Source organism: Hyperolius riggenbachi, chromosome 4, assembly GCF_040937935.1.
Source record: "Hyperolius riggenbachi isolate aHypRig1 chromosome 4, aHypRig1.pri, whole genome shotgun sequence".
Classification (NCBI taxonomy): Eukaryota; Metazoa; Chordata; class Amphibia; order Anura; family Hyperoliidae; genus Hyperolius; species Hyperolius riggenbachi.
The window spans coordinates 19,826,673-19,854,307 of NC_090649.1; the positions used below are offsets into that span (position 1 = coordinate 19,826,673).

The window sequence follows — 27,635 nt, forward strand, 5'->3', positions numbered from 1 at the left end:
CCAAGTACCATAATCCGATCATGTCATGGAAGCACCCTTCATGGTCTTGTTGCTATACCCAAGAGTCATCACAAGAGCAGACATTTCTTTATCAAAATTAAATATTTTTTTATCATATGATCATAAAAGTAGAGCAAAGAATATACTCAATTTTGGAACAGGGGATTACAAGCTTTTTGCTCACAGAGCTATAAAGTACAAAAATACATCATAGTGATAGTGTACTGGTCCACTCGGTGGTACGCCACCAAGCAGTTGCGTCTTCTTGCCCTGAGTGAAAGACATCATAAAGATAGACAATATAGATTCGTGAGAGAAACCTGCTGATTTTTAGGAAGGAAGCATTATTTGTTGATGATTGTGTTAAACTTTTTCTAACGTCCCATAAAACATCTTTAAACACAGAAAAAAATGATCCAAGCTATTCTATGATCAGCCTTGTTCCCCCACCAGCCTGTAATGAGATTGGTGTAAGTGATTTTGGATGTGCCGAGCCATAGCTGAAAAAAGTGTTTCAACTTTATTTTAAAACTAGAGGCAAAGAAGCAGGACCAGAATATGTGAGTGGGTGTCTCGGAACCCCCACAACCTTCTCGGGGGCAAATATCTGTCCTAGCGAGATCCTTTTGTCTAAGGAATGCTCGGGTGGGGAGGCAGTTTAGGTGGGTCTGCCATACTACATCTTTCTGGTGGTTTGTAAGACCCCTCAATTTTGTGTTCTTGAACACTTCTTTAGTCTGCTGGATATTAAGGCCTACAATGTCTAGTGGTACCTCTTCCCTTCTCACCAAGTTTGACAGGGCCTGTTTGCTTGCAATATCCCCTGTAAAGTCAGTGAGTTTCCACCCTTCTCTTATTTGCGCCAGTTTTAAGTAGTGTTGGGGTACTACCAACGCCATAGGCCTCCTCAGGTCGCGTTGGCACCATCCCCATTTTACAAAAAACCACCCACATGTGGTGACCACCGTTACCACATGTGGCCATTACCTTACTCCTGCTACACCTTTCCATTTGACTGCTCCAAACAAAAAAGGCAAATAGCTGCTTAATGATGCGCTGAGTCCAGCGAGCTGGAGGAGGAAACACAACAGTATAATATAACAGTAAGGGTAGGATGACAGATTTTACAATTAGCATTTTCCCTGTAAAGGATAATTTCCGTAGGCTCCAAAAAGACAGTTTTTGCTTTACCTTGGTCAACAATTGAGCATAATCAGCTGCACCATTCAATCTTTTATCAAACGTGACCCCCAAGATGGAGACTGTCTCAGTTACAGTTACCTGAGGGATTTCCACAGGTGTCTTTCCACAAGCTGCAGACGTGGCACTTGGCCCAATTCACCGCCATACATGAAACTGCACAGTATATTGATAATTGTAGGTGGCCTCTCTTTACATCTTTACCAGACGAGCATATTAAGGCTACATCATCCATGTATGCGGTTGCCTTAGCGTGGTTGCCATTACTTCCAGGGATGAGGAGGCCCTGAAACACCTTATCAGTTTGTAGAGATCTTAATAACGGCTCTATTACACAAATAAACATGAGGGGGGACAGGGGGCACCCTTGCCTGACCCCCGACTTAACTGGAAAAGCATGGCTGAGGGAGCTATTGATCAGGATCTGACTGGTGATCCCATCATAAAGCCCCATTATGGCCTTAAAGAGAACCCGAGGTGGCCTTGTATTACGTAAGTGGGGCACAGAGGCTGGTTGGGCACACTAACACCAGCCTCTGTTGCCCCATCGTGTGTGTCAAAGACCCCCCTGCTCGCCGCTAAACTCCCCGCAGTGCTGGCGACACGCAGCGCGTCGCCAGCACAATGTTTACTCTATCGCTGTCTGTCAGCGCCGCTCCCACGCCTCCTCCGCATCGCCGCTACCCGCCCTCGTCCCTTCCCTCCAATCAGCGGGAGGGAAGGGACGAGGGCGGGTAGCGGCGATGCGGAGGAGGCGGCGGAGCGGCGCTGACAGACAGCGCTAGAGTAAACATTGTGCTGGCGACACGCTGCGTGTCGCCAGCTCTGCGGGGGTATAGCGGCGAGCAGGGGGGTCTTTGACACACACTATGGGGCAACAGAGGCTGGTGTTAGTGTGCCCAACCAGCCTCTGTGCCCCACTTACGTAATACAAGGCCACCTCGGGTTCTCTTTAAGCAGAGTAGGCGGAAAACATATTGTTTTTAGCACAGAAAACAGAAAATGATGCGAGACTTTATCAAAAGCCTTTTCGAGATCAATAGACTCCAGGAGCAATACAGTATTGTGAGATTGAGCATAGTAGGTGAGGTCTCTCAGCAGAAGGAGGTTGTCTGAGATCCGCCTCCCAGGGACCGCACATGTTTGTTGTTCACCTATAAGACTTCCGATGACCTGCGACACACGACTGGCAATGATTTTAGCACAAAGCTTATAATCTACATTCAGGAGGGTAATTGGCCTCCAGTTTTTTACCTCTCTCCTGTCTCCTTTCTGCTTGTAGATCAGGGTGATAACACCCTCTCTCATCGATGGTGGGAGAGTACCTGCTGCAAAAAACTTCTTAACCAAGGCTACTATATCATTTTGTATCACTGGCCACATTGATTGGTAAAATTCAACAGGTAACCCGTCTTTGCCTGGTGTTTTATTCTTTTGCATACCACAAAGAGAACCCCATACCTCTTCTGGGGTAACGTCACTATCTAAGAAAGTACGGTCTTCAATTGAGAGTTTTTTGTCAAGCACATCTAGGTAGTCATCTATTTTACTTTGGCTTGCCAGGGAACCTCCTCCATAGAGGTGGGTATAAAAGTTTACAATCTCATCATGCATAGGGAGCCCAGTAATTTCTTGTCCCTGTACAAGAACAGAGGTGAACAGATCTCGTGGTCTTATTGGTTTTTTTTTTTTTTTTTTTTTAAAAGTACCTTGTGCACTGTTCATCCTGATCTAATGCTTTAATTTTTGCCCTGAAAATCAATTTCTTCCCTTTATTTAGGAGAATCTGTTTTTGCAGCTCTTCCACTTCGCTAGCTACCTCTAGGCCTTGTTCTTTAAGTTTGAACAAGCCTTGTAGACGGGCATTGAGTTGGCATTCCTGATGTTTCTGGGTTCTAGCTCGCTTTCTACTGTGATATTGAAAAAAACCACTAATTTGAGGTTTTACCCATCCCACTAATCAATAATAGATGCAAAATTAGTTTGTTTGGTTTGCCATGTCTTATATGAGGACTGAAATGACAGTGTAAGTTATTGTTCTGCTAAAAGCTGGGTATTCAATTTCCACACCCCGGAACCCATGTGAACAGCGCTATCTATTCCTATGGTGGCTATGATTGCGTTGTGGTCCGAGAAGGAGACACTGTGGTGTGTGTACGTGTCCCCTTGCAAATGTTCTGAGAGGAGAATGTAATCAATGCAGGATTTGACTGTCCCTTTATCAGAAAAGTAGGAAAACCATGGGGTGTTCTTCTTTAATTTTAAACCAAGGTCCTGTAATTTAAAATCTGTGATCATTTGTTTAAACACAGTACTGGTGCTATCCAGTTTACTGGCAGCACTACCAACCCTGTCCTGGGGTCTGACTATCAAGTTGAAATCCCCAAGTATTATCGTATCTATCCTTCCCAGGAGGTGGAGTTTCAGGACTTCTAAGAACTGCAGCCTGTCTTTTTTGTCCGCTGGGCCATAAGCAACAAATATATGGACCGGGTGGCCCTTAAATTCAATATTAACCTGTAGCAGTCTGCCGGGGATGATAGTGATAAATGAATACAATACAACCGAAGCACCTTTAATCAATAACTCTACCCCCTCATTCCTTGAGGAGGCAGCGGTTGACCATACTGAGGGTCCGTGAGGCCATTCCGTAGGAGCGGGCCTATTAACAAGCATACATTCTTGTAGTGCAAAAATATGACAGTTATGTTTAGCCAGTTCGTACATTACAGCATCCCTCCTATATCTTGAGCCTATACCCCTGACATTAACTGATAAAAACGATAGGGCCATGGCAAGGAGGGAAAAAAACAATCTTAATTAACCTGGCCATCATTAGACACTGAAATCGTACCACAATCTACTGATGATGCTGCGGAGGGGGACCCCTCTTGCATTTTGTCATCGCAAACATCAGATTAAATTCTTGCTTTTTTATTACTGTGAGAGTAATCCCCTTCACTCTCCCTTGGGGGTCTCTGCACTGTTGGAGGGGGGGGGGGGGGGGGAGTCTTCATGCTCACTATCTTCCGAGCAGGAGGCTTCAACCTCCTCCTGCTCACACTGTAAATCCATACTTTCAATGGATGCATCAATTTTATCTAATATATCTTATTCATTCAGCTGAGAGAAGGGAAAGGTGTTCCCTGTAGCAGAGGAGACTTTGGCAGGCATTTTCCCTTTATTTGCTATGGGAACACTTTTTTGGGCTATGTCCCCTTTAAGTCTGGCTGGTGCGGGCGGAGTAGGGGGGACCAGGTCATGCTGGGACTCTGTGGAACTACCTGTCCCAGCGTGCCTGTCAGTTTCAGCCGTCTGTGTGCTGTGCGAGGAGGGAGCGCTTAGCCCCTCCCCTCTCTCGCTCTCTGGTTGGCGCTGTTCCGCCTTCCGTCTGCTCCCCCTCCGCTGCCGCTTGGCCAGCTGGAATCCGTCTCCGGTAGCCTCGGAAGTGCCTGAGCTCCGCGCCTCCTCTCCCCCGCCGCTGCCCGGACCTCCCACAGTGATCTCCACTTGCTCTGCGGTGGAGTCAGCAGCGGCCAGGTCGGGAACGGTCGGGGGCGGGGCCAGAGTCTCGGGGACACAGCCTCCGCTCTCCGGCTTCTTGTCAGGGCTACAGGTGCGTGCAGGGTCAGCGGGGACTTGCGCTGGAGGGTGGTCTGAGGTAGGGGAGACATCAGGGACACCTGGGTTAGGGTCAGTAAGGGTCTGGGCAACCTCCGAGGTTGAGGGGGCGGGGCCAGCTGCGGCAGCCAGCATCTCCTCCTCATCATCATCTGAGAACTCGGGGAGTTCTCGATCGCCTTCAAACAATGGGCGCTTCAGTATTTCAGCCATAGTGGGTTCCTTGAACCCCTTGGCAGCCTGGCTCTACGTCATGTGCCTCTTGGTTTGGGGCAGCTGTGGGCTAGATGGTCTGATTCCCCACATAGATCACAACCTCTTTTATTACAGTCTTTGGCCAGATGCCCTTCTGCCAGGCATTTCCGACAGCGTGGGGCTGGGCAATGGTCTTTGGTATGCCCATACATGAAAAAACTTCTACAATAGAGCGGTTGGCCGGGGTAGGAGAGGGTGCACCTATCTCCGGCCAAAGAAAACACACCAGGGGGATGCATGAGACCGTTATACCCTGCGGGGTCCCTGCGGAACCTCACTTTATACTTCAATTTACTCCTCCACATTCCCCAGGGGTTGCGGAGCATTTGGGGGGGCTCCAATACATCACAATATTTGTCCAGAAACAGAGACACCAGTTCAGATTCCAAATACGGATTGTACATGTGAATAGTTACATATCTTGCTGTTATATCAAAGCGTAGATCAATGGTCATCTTCTGTAGAAGTGGTTCCCCCAATTCGCGGCGCGCTTCCTCCGAGCCAGCTCGAAAATCGCCTGGCATTTTTCCTCGGTGAAAAAGGAGACATCATAAGAACCCGTGGCAGGAAAATCCTGCACGCCGTAAATATCTGTTACCTGTACATTCAGGATGTTCTGCAATACGTCCACAAGGACCCTCTTCACCGACATCTCCTTAGCGTATTCAGGCTTGACCTGCATTCGGAACGAATTCCGGAGCGCCTTTAATCGCGCCATTTCTCGCCCTTAAACCGGGTACCCACACCCCCGCCACAAAGGACCACCTGGGTAAGCAGTCCCCGTGAACGGGGTTACTCGTAAAAGTTCCCCCAAGAGTGACCCTTTAGCAGCAGTGAGCGTAAGCTCAAAGGCCGAGTCACCCCGGGTTCCCTAAACCTCCTGACTAAGACCTTGATCTTAGCCAAAAGGCAGAGAAGCGATAACCCAATTATTCTCCACAGCCACGCCCGCCGATGCAGCACCCTCTGTGCGAATTAAGGCAAACTACCTTCTAAAAGCAGCAGCGGCCACCAGCGCACAGGACAGCACCGCACAGCACAGCCGGCTAACCCCGGCCGGCTACCGGCTGCCAGGGGGGACCCCTTCCCACTGCCTGTGCAGGCCTGCCGGGCCCCCGGGGATGGGCGCACCTGTGCTAAACGCAGACGCACGGGCCAGGCTCAGCTGCTGCCTGATTGCATTTGCATGGCCCTGCCCACCGCCGCAACAGCCGTCACCCCTCCACTGCCGTGCCTCCAAGCTGAAAAGAAAAGTAAAGTAGGCTTCCGGCTCCCTGCATTCCGGCAACACGCTAGGAGAGAGTGTGGAGGGCAGAGGAAGTCAAGTTTCTAGCCTGGCAGGCTTGCTCTGGCTGTTTGAAAACACAGTGAGTTTCTCTTCATTCATCCTCCTTCCCTTGAAATGCTTTTCTGTCTGGACGTGCACGGTGTGCCACCAGAGGGAGACACAGGCCGGGAAGTGGAAAGCCTAAACAGGAGATGCCATTCCAGCCTGCTACACACACATTTACAGCCTGCCACTGATGCAGGCACCTGAGCAGGTGCTCACAGGAAGTCAACCGATGATGTCACAATGCCCTGGGCCCAGGCTATATAAGGGGCTGCAGCCAGGGCTCTGCCTGCCAGTCCGCTGGCAGCTCTCCAGGGGAGGGGTGCTGCTGCTCCTTCTCTTGCAGGGGACAAAGTGAAAACATGAAGAAAAGTGGTCCGGTCTTGAATTTTTTGGGGACACAGCAACTGCGTAGCGCAAGTAGAGTTCATCCAAAGTAAAATTTAAAAAAATTTTGTTTTTTGTTGTTGTTTTTTCTTCCTTCTTTTCTTGACTGTTCTCAGGTTCTTATAGCCAGGCGAAATACAGACTCACTTAATAAATGACACAGAAGCACAAAGAAAGCAGACACAACTTGAAACAATGTTTTTATTGAGGATTTCAACTCTATCTATCCTGCACCCAGCAGTAGCAGCACAGACATAGAGCGCACAGCAGGGGGGACAAAACAGCATTTGCTAGTGGGAAATTCACTTTGCAGAGGGCCACTTGATTTCTCCACTTGACTTCACTTTGTTTTAGTCAGCTGGTTATTTGAGTTTTGATCTGTTTTTTGACACCAGTAAGAGAGAGTAGTGCACCGGTCCTGGAGGTACTGCAATACCAGGTCGATGCGCGGAGTGGACAGAGCAAGCTCTTCTTCCATCTCCCTGTTCCAAAAATCCATTTAATATATGGTCCCCAGATAGGGGACGTATCAGATATTAAACTGATAAGAACAGATTTTTTATTTATTTATTTTTTTTTACCTTCAGATCGGCAACCATCTCTACGTCAAGACATAAAATGCCTTTATGAGCGAGAAATTTTCCAATCATCATCAGTTTTTAATCATTAATATTGGTATAATGATATTTTCTTTTTTGATAAAAATTAATTACAAAATACCCAGTTTACAGATCACAATAGAAGTTTAACAAGTTTATCTAAAGTCCTTCCGCAACCTTTCCATTTTGACAATGTAATAATACACCAATCTCTTTGTAACATCACTTTCAAAATAACTTGATCTACAACGGTACAGCTGAATTCTTTTCACCAACCAAATCGGTAAGCTATATCTGACAGTATTCAGAACAAGATCCCTTGTCAAGAACTCATAAAACATCTGGTTGATTTTTTTCTTTTTTTTTATTGCCTCAGAATAAAATCACGTAAAACCAGCCGTCACACGGAATCCATTTACATGTCCTCCATCAGACTATATATGACTTAAAATCATCATGCGGCAGTGCCAAATTTATTTAATCAATTTTTTAAATAGTCGTGCTCCATTTATCCTGCTTCCACTCTTTTTGCGCTCTCTCCTCTCCCCATCTTCTCTTATCAAACAAAAAAGTGATGTATAATCTTGCCAAAAACCATTTGCACACCTCCTCCACCTCAACTTCTTTTTTTTGAAAAAACAAAACATTTCTAGTGTGCCACAGCACCTCCTTCAACACTGAACATCACCCAGCTCTCCCTGTCTCTTTCCTTGTCACCCAGTGCCATTCCTCCCATCACCTTCCCAAAAGTGAGCCCATCACCACCAGCCTAAACCTCTCACTCAGCTTGCCACACACCCCTCTAGCAAAAAAACACTCCCAAAACACATGGTGCACCTCTTCCGTCCCCCCACATCTGCTTCGCGGGCACCTTTCTGTTCCACAGAGTCCTCTGTTTTTACAAAAAAAACCTTGTTGTGTAGCTATCATGGACTTTGGGTCTGCCAACATCTTTTTGCCTATTTGATAGGCCCTTCCACATCATCTTTTTCCATAAAATTTCAGACTGAGCGCTTGTACATCCTTTTACATATGTAACAACTTCTTTTCTTCTTGACCATTTTTTTCAAAAAAGTCTTATCATATTCTTTTACACCAGCGACATTTAGCTCCATTTTGTCATATAGCCCCTTCACTTTCTCGTAAAAGGGGGCAGAGGAGAACGCCATCGGCCTTTTCAGATCCTTTGTGATCCACCCTAATCTGGTGAATACCCAACCACCTAGATACCTCGCCAAGTCCGCTACCCTCCCACCTGCCTTCAAAACCTTCTGCGTGTACACCAGATAGTGCATAGAGAGATAGACTTCTATATCAGGAAAATCCCAACCACCCAGCACCACACTCTTGTAGACCGTCACCCGTGCCACCTTCTCCATCTTGGATCCCCAGAAAAACACAAACAACATTCTCTGAACAGTCTGAATCCACCTTTTGCCAGGGGGAAAAACCAAACAAAAATACAACAACAAAGGCAGGATCACTGCCTTCACCACCAATACTTTGCCTGTAAATGACAACTTTCGCAACCTCCATACATTCAACTTTCTTTCAACACTCTCTTTCACATTCCCTAGCGTCCTTTCTCCTTTCAGCGCAGAATCAAACACTACCCCTAATACTTTCACTTCCTCACTCACCACCACATTACTCACATTCACTGGTACCACTTTCCCTAGCGACGCTAACTGGGTTTTACCCCAGTTCACAGCCATTCCCGCAACACCACAAAAGATTATCACATGCAGATTCATTCTGTCCACATCTGCTTGCGTACTCCCAATCAAAGATATATCATCCATGTACGCCAAGCACTTCACCTGACTTCCACCATTCCCAGGTACAACAAAACCTTTCACAACTTTATCATTCTGAATATGCAGCAACAGAGGCTCCATTACACAGATGAAGGCCAAAGGCGACAACGGACACCCCTGTCTGACACCAGACAGAACCGGAAAAGCCTCGGAAAGGTGCCCGTTCACCACTACCTGGCTCGACGCTTCGCAGTAGAAGCTTTTGCTGACCTTCAATAGTCCACCCGGTACGCCCATCCTCGTCATTACCTTGAAGAGAAAGGAATGCGATACCCTATCAAACGCCTTCTCCAAATCAATCCCATCAAACGCCTTCTCCAAATCAATCCCCTCGACGATAATCGGCATGTTGTTATTTTTGGCGTGATGGATCATATCCCTCAGTAACACAAGGTTATCTGAGCTTCGCCGACCCGGAACCGCACACGTTTGGCTCTCACCGATCATGCAGGATATCACATTCCTTAATCTACCAGCAACCAACTTCACTGCCAACTTAGTCGACATTCAATAGCGAAATTGGCCGCCAATTACTGATGTCACGCCTAGCCCCCTTCTTGTGGATCAAGGTAATGACGCCCTCCTTCATCGACTGCGCCAATTGTCCAGAAAAAAAAAATCTCCTGGATCACCTCTTCCACGTACTTCCCGATCGTTGGCCAGGCCCACTTGTAAAATTCGACCAGAAGACCATCCTTTCCAGGGGTCTTCCCAGTCTGCATGGCAATCACCGTCGCCCAGACCTCCTGCATGCAAACTGCGCCCTCCAATTGCTGCGCATCCAACTCAGACAAACTTTCATCCACCACCTCACAGTACTCATCCATTTCAGCCTCAGACGCTCCCAGATCCTTTCCATACAAGTCAGCATAAAACTTTCATACCTCATTCACCACCCCCCACCTCTCTGTCACCAGACATCACTGACTGCACTGTCCCTTTTCCCGTACAGGCACGTTTAAAAAAGAACCGGGAACACGACTCTCCCTCTTCCGTATCACACACTTTTGCCAAGAAAATCACTTTTTTCCCCCTCTCTATCAACAAACGCTTCTTCTGCTCTCTCGCTTCCTCCAACTCTTGCTCCACCTCCTCACCCCATTCTCTCTGTCTCAACAAATACTGTACTCTTGCACACCACCTTTCCTCCTCCTTCTTTCGCTCCTGACACTTTTCATACGCAAACCTCTTAAAGAACACTGCCACCTTTTGTTTGAACCAGTCCCACCATTCTAACCCATTTGCAAAAAACTTCCTCTTCCAAACCCATCTAGCACACTCCACCTGAAACCTTTCATTACACTCAGGTTCATCCAACAAACTCACATTCAGCTTCCACACCCCTCTGCCAAACGTCACTCTCGCCTGCTCCTTCAGGGAAACCAAGACGGCGACTGAATCTGTTTCTTATCACCCTAAGGCCCGGTTCACATTAGCGGTTGTTTGCCAAACGGACCGGATGACCTGACCGGATCCGGACCGGATCCGGATCGGAACCGTACGGTTCTGATCCGGATCCGATCCGGATCCGGTCAGGTTGCATCAGGTGTCCATCAGGATGCGATCCGGATCAGTTTGGCAAAAGTTACGTTAAAAACAAAAAAATGTTGGGGTCTGGGAGGTCAGCAGAAGGGGGACCTGTGGAATCAGGCCCTCTGCTGTTTAGCACTCACCTCCACCTCCGACATGCTGCCATCATCTCCGGATCCGGATCCAGCTGTGCTGCTCCACTCCAAAATGCTTGCCCATGTGTCCCCATCCAATATCGCCGCAACAATCCCCATAGGAAGTGGGGTAGAACATCCGGATTTCTCAGCCAGTGTGTTGTGCGCTCTCCGGTTCCCATTGGTGTGTATTGGCCGGATGGTGCAGTCCGGCTCCGCCCCGGATACGGCTGCCGGAGGAGCCGGATGAAAAAATAGCGCATGTTGGAACGGAGGCCGGAGTCCGGATCCGGCCCGGATCCGGTCCGGCTCCGGTTCGGCAGAACGGACGCATGTGAACGGACGCATAGGCTTTCATTGCTATGCCGTGCGTCCGTTCCGTCCGTTCTGCAAGCGGTGCGGCTCCGGCACGGCGATTCCGGAGGGCCACCGCAAGTGTGAACCGGGCCTAACACCTTTTCAGATCACACCACTAAGAACCTAGAAAGAAAAACAAAGTCAATGCGTGATTTAATAGTGCCCTTGTCTGAGAAGAAGGTAAAGTCTTTATCTCCGTTGACAGCCACCAGAGCCGCGTCCTGCAGGCCATAATCCCTAACAATCTGGTTGAGAATCTCACTAGTCACATCCAATTTTGAATCAGCTAACCCCACTCTATCCTCAACCGCTCTGATACAATTAAGATCTCCGGCCACAATGGTCTTAATCCGGCCAGGGAGATACACTCTTAAAGTTTCTAAAACATTTTCCCTCTCTTTTTTTGTCCGCAGGAGCATAGCAGTTAAACGGTACCGGGAGTTCCTATGGATGAACTCCACCTTCAATAATCTCCCCGATATAACCACCTCCCACTCCTTCACGGATATACCGGCATTATTGAATAATATCCCGACCCCTCATTCTTGCTCTGGCAAGCTGGAGACCAGATGGCAGTGCCCCGCGTCCACTCGCCAGAGCCAGGCACCGCTGCCAACGCACACTCCTGCAGACAAAAAATGTCAACTTTAAATTTCTCCAAGTCCTGCAGAACCGCCGCCCGGCGATATAAGGAGCCGATGCCCCTTACGTTAACTGTCAAGAGAGATAACGCATCACCAGGAAAAATAAAGAGTGAATTACCGAAAACGTGCCCTCCATTACTGCCTCTTTTGGAGTCTCTCACTCGACCTAACTGGCGTCGCATTCTGCGCATTTTTGGGGTTCCTCTTCCTCCCCTTACTTTTTTTCTCCACCACATTCCAGCGTTCTCTGCTCTCCCCCTCCTCTCCCTCTACCATACGGGAAGAAACAGATCCACTGGCTCCACATTCCACCTTTCTCTCAGGCTCCTCCCCCCAGGACTGCGACATATTGGATGCAGGGGAGTCAGCAATTTCCATCCTGGAACCCTCATCTGAGCTCTCCTCCTCCATCCTAGCCTTTTTCCTGCTTCCAGGATTAAAGTCTGAATTCCCACTGCTGTCCGGTGGTAACTGGTAATGGTAACAGGGCAGAGAATCACTGTCATTATTCTCTTCTCCTCCCCTGACATCCCCCCCTGCATTGTTAGGATCTATGCCTATATCCAGGGGGTCCTGCGATCTCACTGTTATCAGGGAGGATCTGTCACTGTCAGAGGAGTCTGAGCTGTCACTCAGCTCCTCTTTCCCTCCAGAATTTAAATTAACAGAGCCGTTGGGGGAATCTCCCGCGCCCAGCTGCACAGACTGTGCAAGAGCGGGAACAACTGTTTTCCCCTCTCTTCTCCCAGCACAGGGCATGACGCGACCTTTTTCTTCAGCCTGATTGGCCACTCCTGCGCTGACATCGCTGTTGCCAGGCAGATTTTTGCCTGGCTCTTTCAGCACAGGCTCCGGATTGGGCATTTCCGCCTGGTGGCGGAGTCAGCGCCGCCCGCCCCCTTCCACTGTTCGCCGCCCGGAGTGGCACTACTGGGCTCAGCCAGCACATCAGGGCCAGGCGGACTACAAGTGCCATCCAGCCCACGCAGCAGCTGCGTGTCAGATGGGCTGTTTGGCACCTCCTCACTCGGGGCAGATCCTTCTCCGGGCACTTCTCCACCTCCTTGTTCTTCAGCAGCTGTTCCCAGCTGCTCACTTCTCTCGGGGGGAACATTCTTCTCCGCCGTGCCTGGGACCTCACACGGTGTCTCCCCCGACACCAGCTGATCAGGAGCAGAGCTGGGCACTTTACGGGGAGGCGCAGCCACCACTCTGGCTGCATCACTCTGCGGGGGGACAGGCATATCCGCCGCAACAGTCTGCAGGGAAACAGGCTGGGATGCAGGCACATTTGCCGCACCACTCTGCGGGGACACAGGCGGGGGAACAGACTCATCAGGGGCATTTAGCATGTTCCGTACATCTCGGGCACACTGTCTCTTGGCTGCCTGTACACGCTGGGGCAGCGCCTCTCTGCTGAATGCAGGAGTCTTCTCACCCACACACTCCGAGGGTCGGAGGGGGTGGGCGGCTCAGTAGCATTCTCCTTCCCAGCAGCTGGCTCTATAGCCAGCCTCCTCTCCTGCAGCGTACTATGTGCAGCTTCTGCACTCTTGTCTCCCTCACAGGGGGTCTCCGTCACCCAGCTCCTCCAGGTGCCAGCCCTAGCAGCGTTGGCATAGGTGTAGATTCCACCTGTAGATTCTCTCTTGGGGCACCCCTTAGCCAGATGCCCGGCCACTCCACACAAGTCACATACTTTAGATGTTCCACAACCTGCACCAGGGTGAGCAGGTCTCCTGCAGTGCCTGCACAGTCTTTCATTCTCACACCTGGCGGTCTCATGGCCAAATTTGCAACAATTCTTGCAGTACAAGGGCTGGCCAGGGTAGGTTATATAACCCCGCTCCCCTGCAATTGAGAACACTGGCGGAGGGTGCACCAGCTCATTCCCTCCATTTTTCCTCCGGAATCTTACTGTAAATTTCAACTTGCTGCGATACCAGCCCACATGGTTTCTGACCCTCTCGGGCTGGCTCACACACTCACAATACCTCTCCAAAAAGACCTTCACCACCTCAGGTTCAACATACGGATTATACATGTGCACCACGATCTGCCTCTCTTTCTCCACAAATAAAGGTTTGACATAATCAAATTTCTGTACCCAATCTTCATTACATTTTCTAAACTTTTCCAGAACCTTCAATGCATTGTCTTCATTGAAAAAGGTCATGTCATGGGGATACAAAGTTATATGCAAAAATAATAGCAGGTAGGCTTCTCCACATACTGCCCAAAATCATTGGATTAGAACAGGTAGGATTCACAAAAGGCAGGCAAACGTGCGACGGTACAAGAAGATTTATCGACCTACTAAGATTTACTGAGTTGTCAAGGGTGCCTTCTCTGTATCTATCTTTAGATGCAGAGAAGGCATTCGACAGAGTTCACTGGGGATTCTTGAGGGAAACATTGTCAAGATTTGGGATTCTCGGGCATATACAGAAAGGTATCATGGCTTTGTACACTAACCCCACAGCTTCAGTGACGACATCAGGGTTCAGTTCCAATGAATTTTCCATCACCAATGGAACAAGACAAGGCTGCCCCTTATCTCCCTTGATATTCACATTGGTGATGGAAACCTTAGCCTGCAAAATCAGGGAAAACCCAAACATTCAAGGTATACAGTGCCACGGGACACCTCACAAAATTGGCTTATTTGCCGACGACACAATACTGGCTATCTCAAATCCTCCACATTCTCTACCACATCTAATAAAAGACCTGGACACTTTCTCCAGAGTATCCTACTATAAAATTAATCAAGCTAAATCTTTCATCCTGGGCTTAAACATACCACCACATATGAAATCCCTCATCCAGCAGAATTTCCCCTTCCCCTGGGCCAAAGACTCATTACAATACCTGGGGATCCAAATCTCAAGCAAAGCTAACCTCTTATACAAACTCAATTATCTCCCCCTACTAAATAAAATAAAATCAGAATTACAAGATTTCTCCTCCAAACATCTCTCATGGGCAGGGAGAATAGCAGCATTCAAAATGTTCACTTTACCCAAGATCACATATATACTTAGATCGGTTAATATCCCAATAAATAACAGATTTTTCTCGGATATCAACAAAATCATCCTAAATTACATCTGGGAAAAGACATAGACTAGCGAAAAACGTACTTAACATCCCAAAGAAATTGGGAGGGGTAGGAATTCCATGTATAAAGTCCCTATATACAGCATGCAACCTAGAAATTTCCAAAGCTTGGTGGTCAGGGGTCGATCTGCCACTATGGGCAACATTGGAAGCCAAGATACTAAAAGGCATCCCAAAACACTTCTTAATAGCCAGCTGTTTAAACCCGAAACTGACATGCCCACCTTACCCCACTATTCCAGCCACAATCATAGCTTGGCGGTCTCTATTAAAACAAGTACCCCAAGACACTCACAAAACCCATCTACCAGTCCCGTTAAAATGTCTTTCCTTCTGGTCAGATAATATAAACCTTCAATCATGGCTCAAAGCAGTAATAACCCATACCCATGACCTACTTTCAAACAACGAGTTGAAATCTTTTCAGAACATTAAAGAAGAGTATAATATAAAAAACACGGAATTCCATACTTACTTACAAATTCGCCACTGTATCCAAGAAAACCTTCCCAAAACCCCTCCGTGGCCCAAACAACTGACAAATGCATTCACCAACAACTCAATCTCAAAGAAAGGTATTGCCACCTGTTATGACTGGCTGATCCAAAACAAGACCAGCACATTGGAGAAGTACGTCCACACCTGGTCTGACTCTCTCCAAACAAAACTCTCCCTAGAACAATGGCAAAAAGCAACAGAGCACATAAGTAAATACTCCAAGTGTGGATCCCATTGGGAAACCCTGCATAAAGTATTCACACACTGGTACATTACCCCAACAAAATTAGCAAAATTTGACAAAAACTGCTCCAACAACTGCTGGAGAGGATGTGGAGAAACAGGCACACTAGTGCACATATTTTGGTCATGCCCATTGCTTAAGCCAGTATGGGCACACATTTTTTAACAAATTTCCAGGCTCGCAAGTATAACAACACCCCCAAACCCCCTATTGGCACTAATACACATAGGCCTCACAAATATCCCAAAAGAAGCTCGCCTAAAAACGACACATATCCTTTCTGCAACTAGACAAGCAATCAGTACACACTGGAAAGACCCAACTCCACCCTCTATAGATATAATTATGCACACATATCACCTCAATATTGATATGGAGTTCAGACTTCGAGGACAAGACCCCACATCAGTCAAATAGCGCAACTGACCGTAGATAACTAGAATATCGCACCCAGTTAAGGCAGGATAGATCTGATGTTTTCTGAAATCAAGGACAACGTTTTCAATGTTAATGTTATAATAGGTTATATTCTGTAACAAATGATCATATCTCATGTCTACATATACTCAATGTTATTCAGCCTTTTTCTGTACTAATATACATAATGACATGGTATGTAACACGTTATATGTTCCAGAAAAATAATAAAAAAATTGAAGTTTTAAAAAAAAAAAAAAGAAAAAGGTCACGTCCTACATACCCTTTGCTGGGAAATCTTGAATGGCGAACACTCCATAACGCTTGTCGACGTCCAGACGGTCACATAGGATGTCATCCACAAACCTCTTCAGGTTGATATCATTTTTGAATCCTGGCTTCACCAGAAATTGCAGCGAGTTTTTTAGTCTCCTCGTAGCTCCTCCAACTCCACCACCAGCCGAGGAAGCCATCCTCCTCTCGTTTTCCCCCAGGCCCCCACTAGGAGGACCCAGGATCGCCTCTCGCCCAGAAACCAATTAGTTTTTTTTTTGTTTTTTTTTAGCTTGTCTTGGCTCCTGTTGCATGCAACAGGAGTCCCGGGTAAGCAAGGCTATTTGCCCCGTGCACGGAAAAAGCGTGAGTGCCCTAAAGCACCCCCACAAAACGTGCACGAGTAGCCACGGGCCCCACAATACAGCAGGGCCCTTCCGGTGTTCCCCGAAGGGAACTTATCCCCCTTTGCCATCGGCGCAGGGGGTACTAAGCATCCTCCAACCCGAGAGTCGGAGGACACTGGCGGCATCCTCCAACACCCGAAGGGCTGGAGGACCCTGGACTGCCCTGTGGTTGCCCACAGGGCCTGGGCCACGTGGCCATCCACATGGTCCGTGGCTCCCCCAGGTGGGAACCGAAGTCCCCTGGGGACAAGTCCCCGGTGCCAGCAAGCTGGCCCCGACCTTGCGCCCGGAGTGATAAAAATTCCGCACTCTCCCTAGCCAAAAGGCCCGGGAGCTCCGTTAGTTGGCTATGCATATGGGCAGTACAGACCAAAGCACCCTACTTCCGCCTGAGATCTGCCACATCTCAGGTTTTTTCAGGTGCACCTGGAGCGCCACTTCCAGGGGCAGTACGCCTAAGCAAAGCCCTCAGCCATTCAGACTCGACCATGGTATAGATCCATTCAATCAGCCCCTGGGAATTACGACCAGGAAGGACACCCTGCCACAGTGCCATCCCTCCAGGTCCCCCCAAAAACCTCAAGAACAGATTTTTTTTTTCCACACTCCAAATTACTCAACCAAGGATATTCGTTTTATCAAAACTCTCCTACGTTGAACAACGACTTTAAATATCAATCTGTTCTTATTTTATTTTTATTTTCACCTAATTAATGTTCCATTTTTTATACTCCATTTCACATCAGCTTTTTCACCTTCTTTTTTCTTATCCCATAAATAATAGACGTACATCTCTGCGAGGGTCATTTTGTATGCCTGTCTAGTTGTTATTATTTCTTTCCCAAAAACCAATATGTTCCTTATTTTCCACAAAACTACTTTTGCCGTAGTAATTATTTGCCATACCATCACTTCTTTCTCATCTTCACATTCAATCTTCCTCCCATAAACTACCATGTCATAATCCAATCTCGTTACCCCTGCTATTTCTTTTAATAAAATGCCAATTCTCCTCCAAAAAATCTGTGCAAATTTGCAGTTCCAAATAAAATGCATAACCGACTCGTCCAACCCACACCTCCTCCTAGGACATTTTGCATTCCTTGCCAGTCTCCTCCTATGCTGGAACTCCTTCACTGGCAAGCATCTGTGCACTATTGACCACGCTAGGTCCTTCTGGCTGTTCGATAGATTTTTGTTCACCACCATATTCCAAATTTCCTTACACACTTTCTCATTAAATCCACCTACTAGTTCCACTTCCTCCTTCCTCCTCACCTCCTTTTCTACCAGCCTAGCATTCGCCATCTCCTTCATTGCCAAATCTTCCACTTTATATTTTTTCACAAATTTTAATAAAATCACATTAAACTCTGCAGGGATAAAAGCACACATTTTTTTTCTATCTATATTTATCCATTCTAATTTTTTAAAAACCCATCCACCACCATACAATAAACAATCACGGACCATACCTTCACTCTTAAGGAGTCGACAAATAAAAGCTACATATTTGGTTCCTAAAAACAATCTCAGATCCGGCACACCTCTTCCACCACATATAACATCCTTCATCATTATGCTCCTCTTCAACTTCTCCATTTTCGAATTCCATATAAATATAAATATTTCTCTAACAAACCTCTTCATAAAAATCTCACTCGGGTAAAAAATTAAGCTCGGGTACAGTAAAATCGGTAAAATAATTGCTTTTATAATTAAAACCTTCCCCACCATAGTCAATCTTCTCAACCTCCAAAAGCTCATGACTTGCTTAATCTTCTGTAGGGTCAGTTACCAATTATCTTCACCTGTGATTTTCTGATTAAAAACAATACCCAACACTTTCAATTTATCCTCCTTCATTGCAATTCTTGTATTTCTTTCTTCCTTCCACTCTCCAAACGTACAGCATTCACTCTTGTCCACATTCACCTTAAAACCTGCCGCCACATTAAAACACTCCGCTAAAAGCACTGCTCTATTCACTGACCTATTATCTTGACACAACACAGTGACGTCATCCATATACGCTAAAACCTTTAAAATTTTCCCTCCACCACCCGGCACATTAAAACCTCTAATCACCTTATCTCTTCTTAATGCCACCACTAAAGACTCTATTGCGCAAATAAATAATAGCGGAGATAGTGGACACCCCTGCCGAACTCCTGATTTTATTGCAATTTTACCCGTTTCATAACCATTCACTAAAACCTTACAAAACACATAATTGTATAAAATCTTTAAATTCCTAATAAAACCTGCTGTTATTCCCATTTTTTCCAATACCCGAAACATAAAACTGTGATCCACTCGGTCATAAGCTTTTTCAAAGTCAAAGGATACCACAGCCATTGCTTGATCTCTCCTCACCACATCATAAAGTGCATCCCGTATTAAAATCAAATTTTCCCCAATCGTTCTCCCCGGTATTGCACAAGATTGTCCCTCCTCAATGACTTTATGTATCACTTTCTTTAATCTATTTGTGAATAATTTAGCTAAAATTTTATAATCACAGTTTAACAATGTAATCGGTCTGTAGTTCTTTATTTTATCTTTATCTCCTTTTTTATAAATTAACGTAATAAAACCTTGCTTTTGCGAAGCTGTTAAAATTCCTCTTTCCACAATTTCCAAAAAAACCTCCAAAATGTCTTCCTTAATACTTTCCCAGAACACTTGGTAAAATTCTACAGGTAACCCATCACTTCCAGGTGTTTTATTTTTTTGAAAAGTTTTAATCGTTTCTTCTATTTCCGCCAATTTCATCTCATCATCTAGTATTTTCCCATCCTCCGCCTCAATTTTCTTGTCTATTTTTTCTATAAAATCTACAACCACACTTTCTTCAATATTTTTCCTTTCAAACAATTCCTCGTAAAAAGATTGCACTTTGCCCAGAATTCCACATATTCTGTTTTCTCCTTCCATCTCATATATTCGTTTTTTAATTATATATTGATATTTTTCTTGAAAAAATATCTCGAACACGTTTCTCCTTCCTCAATCTCTTTCACTCTTGAGTTGAATATTATTTCTTTCCCTCTTTTCCCAATCCACTTTGTTATATTTTCTCTCACCTCTTTCAGATCTTCTTCTACCTCCACTCCATACTCTCTTGCTTTTATTAACCATTGTAGTCTGTCATTCCACCTATTATATTCTTCCTTCTCTCTCTTCTTCCTCTCTATACCTTTCCCTTTGAAAAAACCTCCAATTCTTTTTTTACACCACTCCCACCAATCACTTCTACTCTCAAAATTGTGCTTTTCCCTCTTCCACCTGTTATAGTTCCTCACAAAATCCTCACACACTTCTCTCTCTTCCAATAGACTCACATTCAGTTTCCAATAATTTCTGTTCATCTCCACCTCCTTCCCAACTCCCAACTCACATTTTAGCACCTGGTGGTCCGAAAAAATATTTGGTTTCACCTCCATCTTAATTAAATTCACCTCTCTTGAAACAAAACAAAAATCAATCCTACTCTTAGACCTATTATTACACCAGGTCCAACCCTCCATATCTCCATATTTTCTGCTCCACATATCCACCAACTCAAAGTCTACCAATATTTCTTTTAGGAGTTTGGACGACTTATCCGCCCCTCTCACTCCCAAACCACCTTCGTCTTTAAGAACACAATAAAATCTCCTAAAATAATTTTAACTTCCGAACCACCTAAAAAAAACCTAAGTTTCTCAAATAAAGCTATTCTTTTTCTCCTTTCCACATATCCATAGATATTTATTAATTTCACTCTAACCTCCTTTATTTCCCCCACCAGCATCAGAACTCTACCCGGTTCTATTTCTATTTTTTCGTACAACACAAAAATGTCTTTTTTAAATAATATTCCTATACCAGCATTCCTGGTCTCGTTTTCCCCGGACCAGTATGCTAAATCAAAAGAACCAAAATCATTATACTCTTCCTTATAACTTAAAGAACATTCCTGCAAAAAAATAATATCCATCTCCTCCTTATAAAAATAATGTAAGACAGTCTGCCTCTTCGCAGCTGCCCTGAGCCCCCTTACATTGAGGGATCCCACCTTCAGCTCCATTTATCCCGGATCGTTGTCATTTCTCGAATCCGGGATTACACTACCAAAACTACCCGGGATCCATGTGCTCCGGTCACTCCTCCCTGTATCCGTCAGCCTCCCCATCGGGGGCTGAGGGGAGTCCGGACTACCACTAAAACCCACCGGGCCTGCAAAAGACGTCCCTTCGTCTATACACAGGCTACTGGGACTTTCCATGCCCATAGAGTCTGTGTCTGCCTCACTTTCCACTGTTTCCCCCACCTCCAACCTCGCCTTCTTGCATCTCATGTTTTCTTCCTCCTTCTCCTCCTCCTCCCTCGCAGCTCTTCACCTTTCCATGTCTCTCCTTTCCATTTCCACCACCTCCACCAAACACTCTGTATTCACAGGGTCACTGTCTTTCAGCACTTCAATATCCACTTCTCCTCCTCCTCCTTTCCCCCTCTCTTCACCTTCCGTGTGCTGCTTTCTTTTCTCTACTCCCACCTCCGCCTGCTCCTTTCCTCTTGTAACGGGATCCTTTTTCTTCCTCTGTCTCTTACTCTGCACCCTCTCCCACCCCTCCTCTTCCCCCCTTCCTCCTTCTCCGTGCTCCATCTCTTTCCACCGCTCCCCTTTCTTCTCACCATCACTATCTTCATCTTCATCATTCTCTTCGTCCTCATAATAATCACCCAGATCCCCTCCTCCTCTCTCCTCTGTGGTTTCTTCACTTTTGCTGCCTCTGCATACCCTCTTATAATTTCTTCTTCCTCTCTGTCTATTGCTTGGTCCCTTGTTAATTTCTCAGGGCAGTCCTTATATAAATGGTCTGTGCTATGGCATTTCATACATTCTCTGGGCTTTGTACAATCTCTCATTCCGTGCCCCAGACCACTACAATTTCTGCATTGCATCAGCTCCTTCTGCACCCCACAATCCGAAGAAAAATGCACAAACTCATTACATTTCCAACAAAACATCGGCATCCCAGAGTACTTTAAGAACCCCTTATTTTTCCCAATATAAAAGGTTTGTTTCGGGTGAGCATACCCATCATCTTCATTGCCCGCCGGGCTCAATTTCACAGAAAATACTTTCTTTCCTGTCCAAATCCCTTCATATCCCACCAGATCATGTTTAAATATCACATCATCAAAGTGGTTTCTCAAAAAAATGTCCATTTCCCGTGTTGACACATAAGGATTGTACATCCTAACCGTCACCGTTCTCACTGGGTTGCAATGCTTAAATTTTAAAGTAAATTTCCCCAAACTCGGGTCACTTTTCTTTCCCTCAAACTTATTTTGGAAAGCATTATATCTCAGGAGCTCATTAAACACCACTTCCACCAACTTCTGATTTCTAAATTCCGCCAAACACATGATTTCTTTTGCACTCACTCCACAAACTTTCAATAATTCTTCAAACACCACTTTAGATAAGTCTGCATTAGCATCCACACCTGCAATGCTGACATCCACCACATGTCTAAAGCGCACCTCAGCGGTCGCCCTTGTGAACCCATCTTTATCCTTGTCTGAGTCCATCTTCCACCCCCAGGCCTCCCTCCCTGGAAGGAGTCTGCCCAGAAAGGTGGCTCGCTCCCAGCCTCAGGCCAGCAGGAAAATCCTACCAGCCTGGATCTCCCAGGCTCCTAAATCCACCAGGCCTCAAAAGTCCCCACACAAAAGGTCGCGCGAGGACAGAATCAGCACTTGATCTTAGCCAAAAGGCCGAGAAGCGATAACCCGATTACTCTCCGCAACTGCGCCCGCCGACACACCACTTTCCCTGGGAATTAAAGCGAAATATTTTCTAAATGCAGCAGCGGCAACCAGCACACAACCCAGCACTGCACCGCACAGCCGGCTAACCCCGGCCGGCCACCGGCTGCTAGGGGGGGGGCCCTTCCCACTGCCTGTGCAGGCCTGCCGAGCTTCCGGGATGGGCGCACTTGTGCTAAACGCAGACGCACGGGCCAGGCTCAGCTGCCGCCTGATTACATTTGCATGGCCCCGCCCACCGCCGGAACAGCCGTCACCCCTCCACTGCCGTGCCTCCACGTCGAAGAGAAAAGTAAAGTAGGCTTCTGGCTTCCTGCATTCTGGCAACACGCTAGGAGAGAGTGTGGAGGGCAGAGGAAGTCAAGTCTCTAGCCTGGCTGTTTGAAAACACAGTGCGTCTTTCTTCGTTCATCCTCCTTCCTCTTAATCTCTCTGTCTGGACGTGCGCGGTGTGCCACAAGAGGGAGACACAGGCCGGGGAGTGGAGAGCCTAAACAGGAGTTGCCTTCCTAGCCTGCTACACACACTCACAGCCTGGCACTGATGCAGGCACCTGAGCAGGTGCTGTGTCACAGGAAGTCAACCCATGATGTCACAATGCCCTGTGCCCAGGCAGCTATATAAGGGGCTGAAGCCAGGGCTCTGCCTGCCAGTCCGCTGGCAGCTCTCCAGGGGAAAGGTGCTGCTGCTGCTTCTCTTGCAGGGGACAAAGTGCAAACATGAAGAAAAGTGGTCCGGTCATGGTTTTTTTTGCCCGCAGCAACTGCGCAGCGCAAGTAGAGTTCAGTCGAAGTAAAATTCAAAAAAAAAATTTTGTGTGTTTTTCCGACTTCTTTTCTTGTCTGTTCTCAGGTTCTGATAACCAATGCGAAATACAGAGTCCATGAATAAATGACACAGATGCACAAAAAAGGCACACACAACTTGAAACAATGTTTTTATTGTGGATTTCAACTGTATCCTGCACCCAGCACTGTAGCAGCACAGACATAGAGCGCACAGCAGGGGGGACAAAACAGCACTTGCTACTGGCAAATTCACTTTGCAGAGGGACACTTAATTTCTCCACTAGACTTCCCTCCACTTACTTAGTTAGTTAGTAAGCTGGGTATTTGAGTAGTTTTGATCTGTTTTTTGACACCAGTTAAAGAGAGTAGTGCACCGGTCCTGGAGGTACTGCAATACCAGGTCGATGCGCGGAGTGGACAGAGCAAGCTCTTCTTCCATCTCCCTGTTCCAAAAATCCATTTAATATATGGTCCCCAGATAGGGGACGTATCAGATATTAAACTGATAAGAACAGATTTTTTTTTTTTTATACTCAGATTCTCATAAAATCCCAATTTTTATACCACAGGTTACCATTGGTCACTTAGGTACTTCAGGGTTCATGACATCATCATAGTATTTTATTTTTGAATTAACTTATTTCTTATAGCATTATTTCTTTAAAAGTTTTCCCGGATTTTCCATATATATATTTTTTAACAAAGATTTCTTCCAACACACGCCAAAAACGACTTATTCTGGTCTTTCCATCATCATACAAAATACTACTTTATAAGTAACTGCATCTTTCCAATACTCATGCTCCTTATCCCAATAATATTGTACCCTATTTCTTAGCCACCTTGGACAATACCGACCCTTCCCCAATGCACTGCCTCTTTCTGTTAAACATTTTACAGTCCTCAACCTTACTTCCTCATACTCCTCAAAAGTCATGCGACTTATCCCACGATCAGCTTTGTCCACATACTCCTGCACTTCTCTTTCTGGTCCAATTGTAAAACAATACTTTTGTACATGACCCATCTGCCCACAAAAAATCACCTGTGCCACCCTCTGCGGACTTTCTGCGCTTCCAGATGCTGATACATTCCTCTCCTCCACCCTCATCTTTTTCACCACTGTCGATGTCTCCTCCCTCTCTCTCCTTCTATGCCCTACTGCCTCCTGACCTTTCTCCACCTCCATCTCCTCCTCACTCCCAGAAGTATCCTCTCTGTCACCACTGCTGCTATCAGACCCATCCTCTGCCTGCATATGATCTGTATCTGTCCCTCTAGCCTCAGCTCTTTCCATCTCCTCTGCCCTATCCACCTTCTTCTCCACTGGCTTCTTCTGCGCATGCCCAGCAGCCTCAGGGCTTCTCTCAGGGCTCTTTTTAAACGCAGCTTTCCACACCACTTTCTGCCCAGAATCTGTCACTTCACCACAAACACCAGCTTTCTTACTTGTCTCTTCCTTCTTACTGCCACTCACAGCTTCCTTCTCCTGCCCGCCCACCTCACACTCCGCCACACTCCCCCCTTTATTCACAACTTTCACTCCAGCCTGGGCATGCCCCTCACCAGCCGCTGGCGTATCAGAGCCCGGCGTCTCGGGCACAACCTGCTGAATCTCAGCACCCATCCACTTCCTCTCCTCAGCCACTCCCTCACCAATCACTTCACTGCTATCACCAGCCGCTACGTCATTGCTCTCTCCAGGCTTCTGGACACCCCCACCACTCCATTCTTCCACGCCAGTCACCACCTTCTCCTCCTCCAGGTCACGCATAGTATTCACCTCCCCACCATCAGCTGCCATTACTCCAGTCTCCGCCCCACCAGTGGCCAAACCACGCCCACCGTCCTCTCCGCTCACCTCCGCAATCACCCCGCTCTCACTGCCAGTCACCCTGCTCTCACTCACATCACTCCGGGGAACCCTCCGCATCAGCCTCACCCCTCTCCTCAGTCACCCCGCTCTACGCTCGCTCCTCAGTCACCTCAGACACGCCAACAGCCACCTCGCTCTCCATCTCCTCCTCCACAGTGACATCACCTGCTGTATGCAAATGAGCAGCATCTCCGATCTCACTCTGCTCGGACTGTACAGCAGTATTATCAATAACAGCCACAGAGATATTCCTCCCCCAGCCCGCAAACATGCCTCCCACCTCCACTCTCACCACCCCAGCATAAGAAAACAAATTACACCCTTTCGTTTTAGGACATCTCCGTGCAAAGTGCTCCTCTGAGCTACAGATATCACACACCCTAGGGGCGGGGCACTCAGCTGCCTGATGCCCGAACCCCTTACAGATCCTACAGCATACTTTATTAGTACATTTAGAGCGTATATGTCCATATTCATAGCATCCCCTGCAATATTTAGGCTGGCCCAGATAATGAGTAGTGCATTTCTCCCCTGCTATAAAGAAAGTAGCAGGGGGATGCTTTGTGCCGCCATACCCCTCAGCATCAGGCAACAGTCTCACCTTAAACTTTAATTTGCTTCTGTATAACCCAAACGGGTTATACAGCTTCCGGGGCGGACTCACCTCTGAGCAAAACTGCCTCAGATACGTTCTAACCACCAACTCCATATAAGGGTTGTAACAATGAACATTCAAGTCTTTCATATCCGGGTCAAAGCACAGCTGAATCTTCATCTTCCTCAAAATCTTGTAATCTGCAGACATAGCCTTCATCCTCCAATTTTCAAAAACCTCCACGCATTTATCCTCAGAATGAAAAGTAAAACAGTATAAACCAGATGAAACAAAATCCTGCACAGAGTGTAGGTCTGTTACCTTCACAGCAAAAATCTTCAGCATCACATCCGATACGACTTGCTTTAAAGACAGCTCCTTCAGACAATCCTTCTCCACTTCCACCCTCAAGGAATTCCGCAAGTTCCTCCATGACTCCGCCATGACTGCGTCCTTCGCTCCTCTGATGACCCCAGGACCTCCCAAAGGAGGCCCTCTCACTAAACCCCCTGGCCAAGACCAAGCAGGCGTCCACCCACTTGATCTTAGCCAAAAGGCCGAGAAGCGATAACCCAATTATTCTCCACAGCCGCGCCCGTGGACACAGCACCCTCCGTGGGAATTAAGGCAAACTTCCTTTTAAATGCAGCAGCGGTGACCGCCACCACACAGCACAGCACAGCCGGCTAACCCCGGGCTGGCTACCGGCTGCGAGGGGGGCCCCCTTCCCACTGCCTCTGCAGGCCTGCCGGGCCCCCGGGATGGGCGCACCAGTGCTAAACGCAGATGCACGGGACAAGCTCAGCTGCCGCCTGATTACATTTGCATGGCCCCGCCCACCGCCAGACCAGCCATCACCCCTCCGCTGCCGTGCCTCCACGCCGGAAAGAAAAGTAAAGTAGGCTTCCGGCTCCCTGCATTCTGGCAACACGCTAGGAGAGAGTGTGGAGGGCAGAGGAAGAAGTCAAGTCTCTAGCCTGGCAGGCTTGCTCTGGCTGTTTGAAAACACAGTGCATCTATCTTCGTTCATCCTCCTTCCTCTTAATTGCTCTGTCTGAACGTGTGTGGTGTGCCACAAGAGGGAGACACTGGCCGGGGAGTGGAAAGCCTAAACAGGAGATGCCTTCCTTGCCTGCTACACACAATCACAGCCTGGAACTGATGTAGGCACCTGTACTGGGCAGTGGCAGGTGACAGGAAGTCAACCGATGATGTCACAATGCCCTTGGCACAGGCTATATAAGGGGCTGCAGCCAGGGCTCTGCCTGCCAGTCCGCTGGCAGCTCTCCAGGGGAGGGGTGCTGCTGCTGCATTTCTTGCAGGGGACGAAGAAAAGTGGTCCGGTCATGGATTTTTGGGCCGCAGCAACTGCGCAGCTCAAGTAAAGTTAAACCAAAGCAAAAGTACAAAAAAAAAGTTTGTGTTTTTTTCCCATCTTCTTTTCTTGTCTGTTCTCGGGTTCTTATAGCCAGGCGAAATACAGACTCAATGAATAAATGACACAGATGCACAAAGAAAGCAGACACAACTTGAAACAATGTTTTTATTGAGGATTTCAACTCTATCCTGCACCCAGCAGTAGCAGCACAGACATAGAGCGCACAGCAGGGGGGACAAAACAGCACTTGCTACTGTGAAATTCACTTTGCAGAGGGTCAATTGACTGCACTCCACTTTTTTTTTTAGCTTTTTTGGCTCCTGTTGCATGCAACAGGAGTCCCAG

The 27,635-nt window shown here is 47.1% G+C and overlaps 1 non-coding gene and 1 pseudogene across 1 annotated transcript; both read right to left on the reverse strand.

Moving 5' to 3' along the window:
- Positions 1 to 7,195: 7,195 nt before the first annotated feature.
- LOC137505718 (U2 spliceosomal RNA) lies at positions 7,196 to 7,408 on the reverse strand (annotated as a pseudogene).
- Positions 7,409 to 23,804: 16,396 nt separating this feature from the next.
- LOC137505727 (U2 spliceosomal RNA) lies at positions 23,805 to 23,991 on the reverse strand. The gene has a single exon (XR_011020325.1). It is a non-coding gene; the product is annotated as a U2 spliceosomal RNA (small nuclear RNA).
- Between the last annotated feature and the right edge of the window lie 3,644 nt (positions 23,992 to 27,635).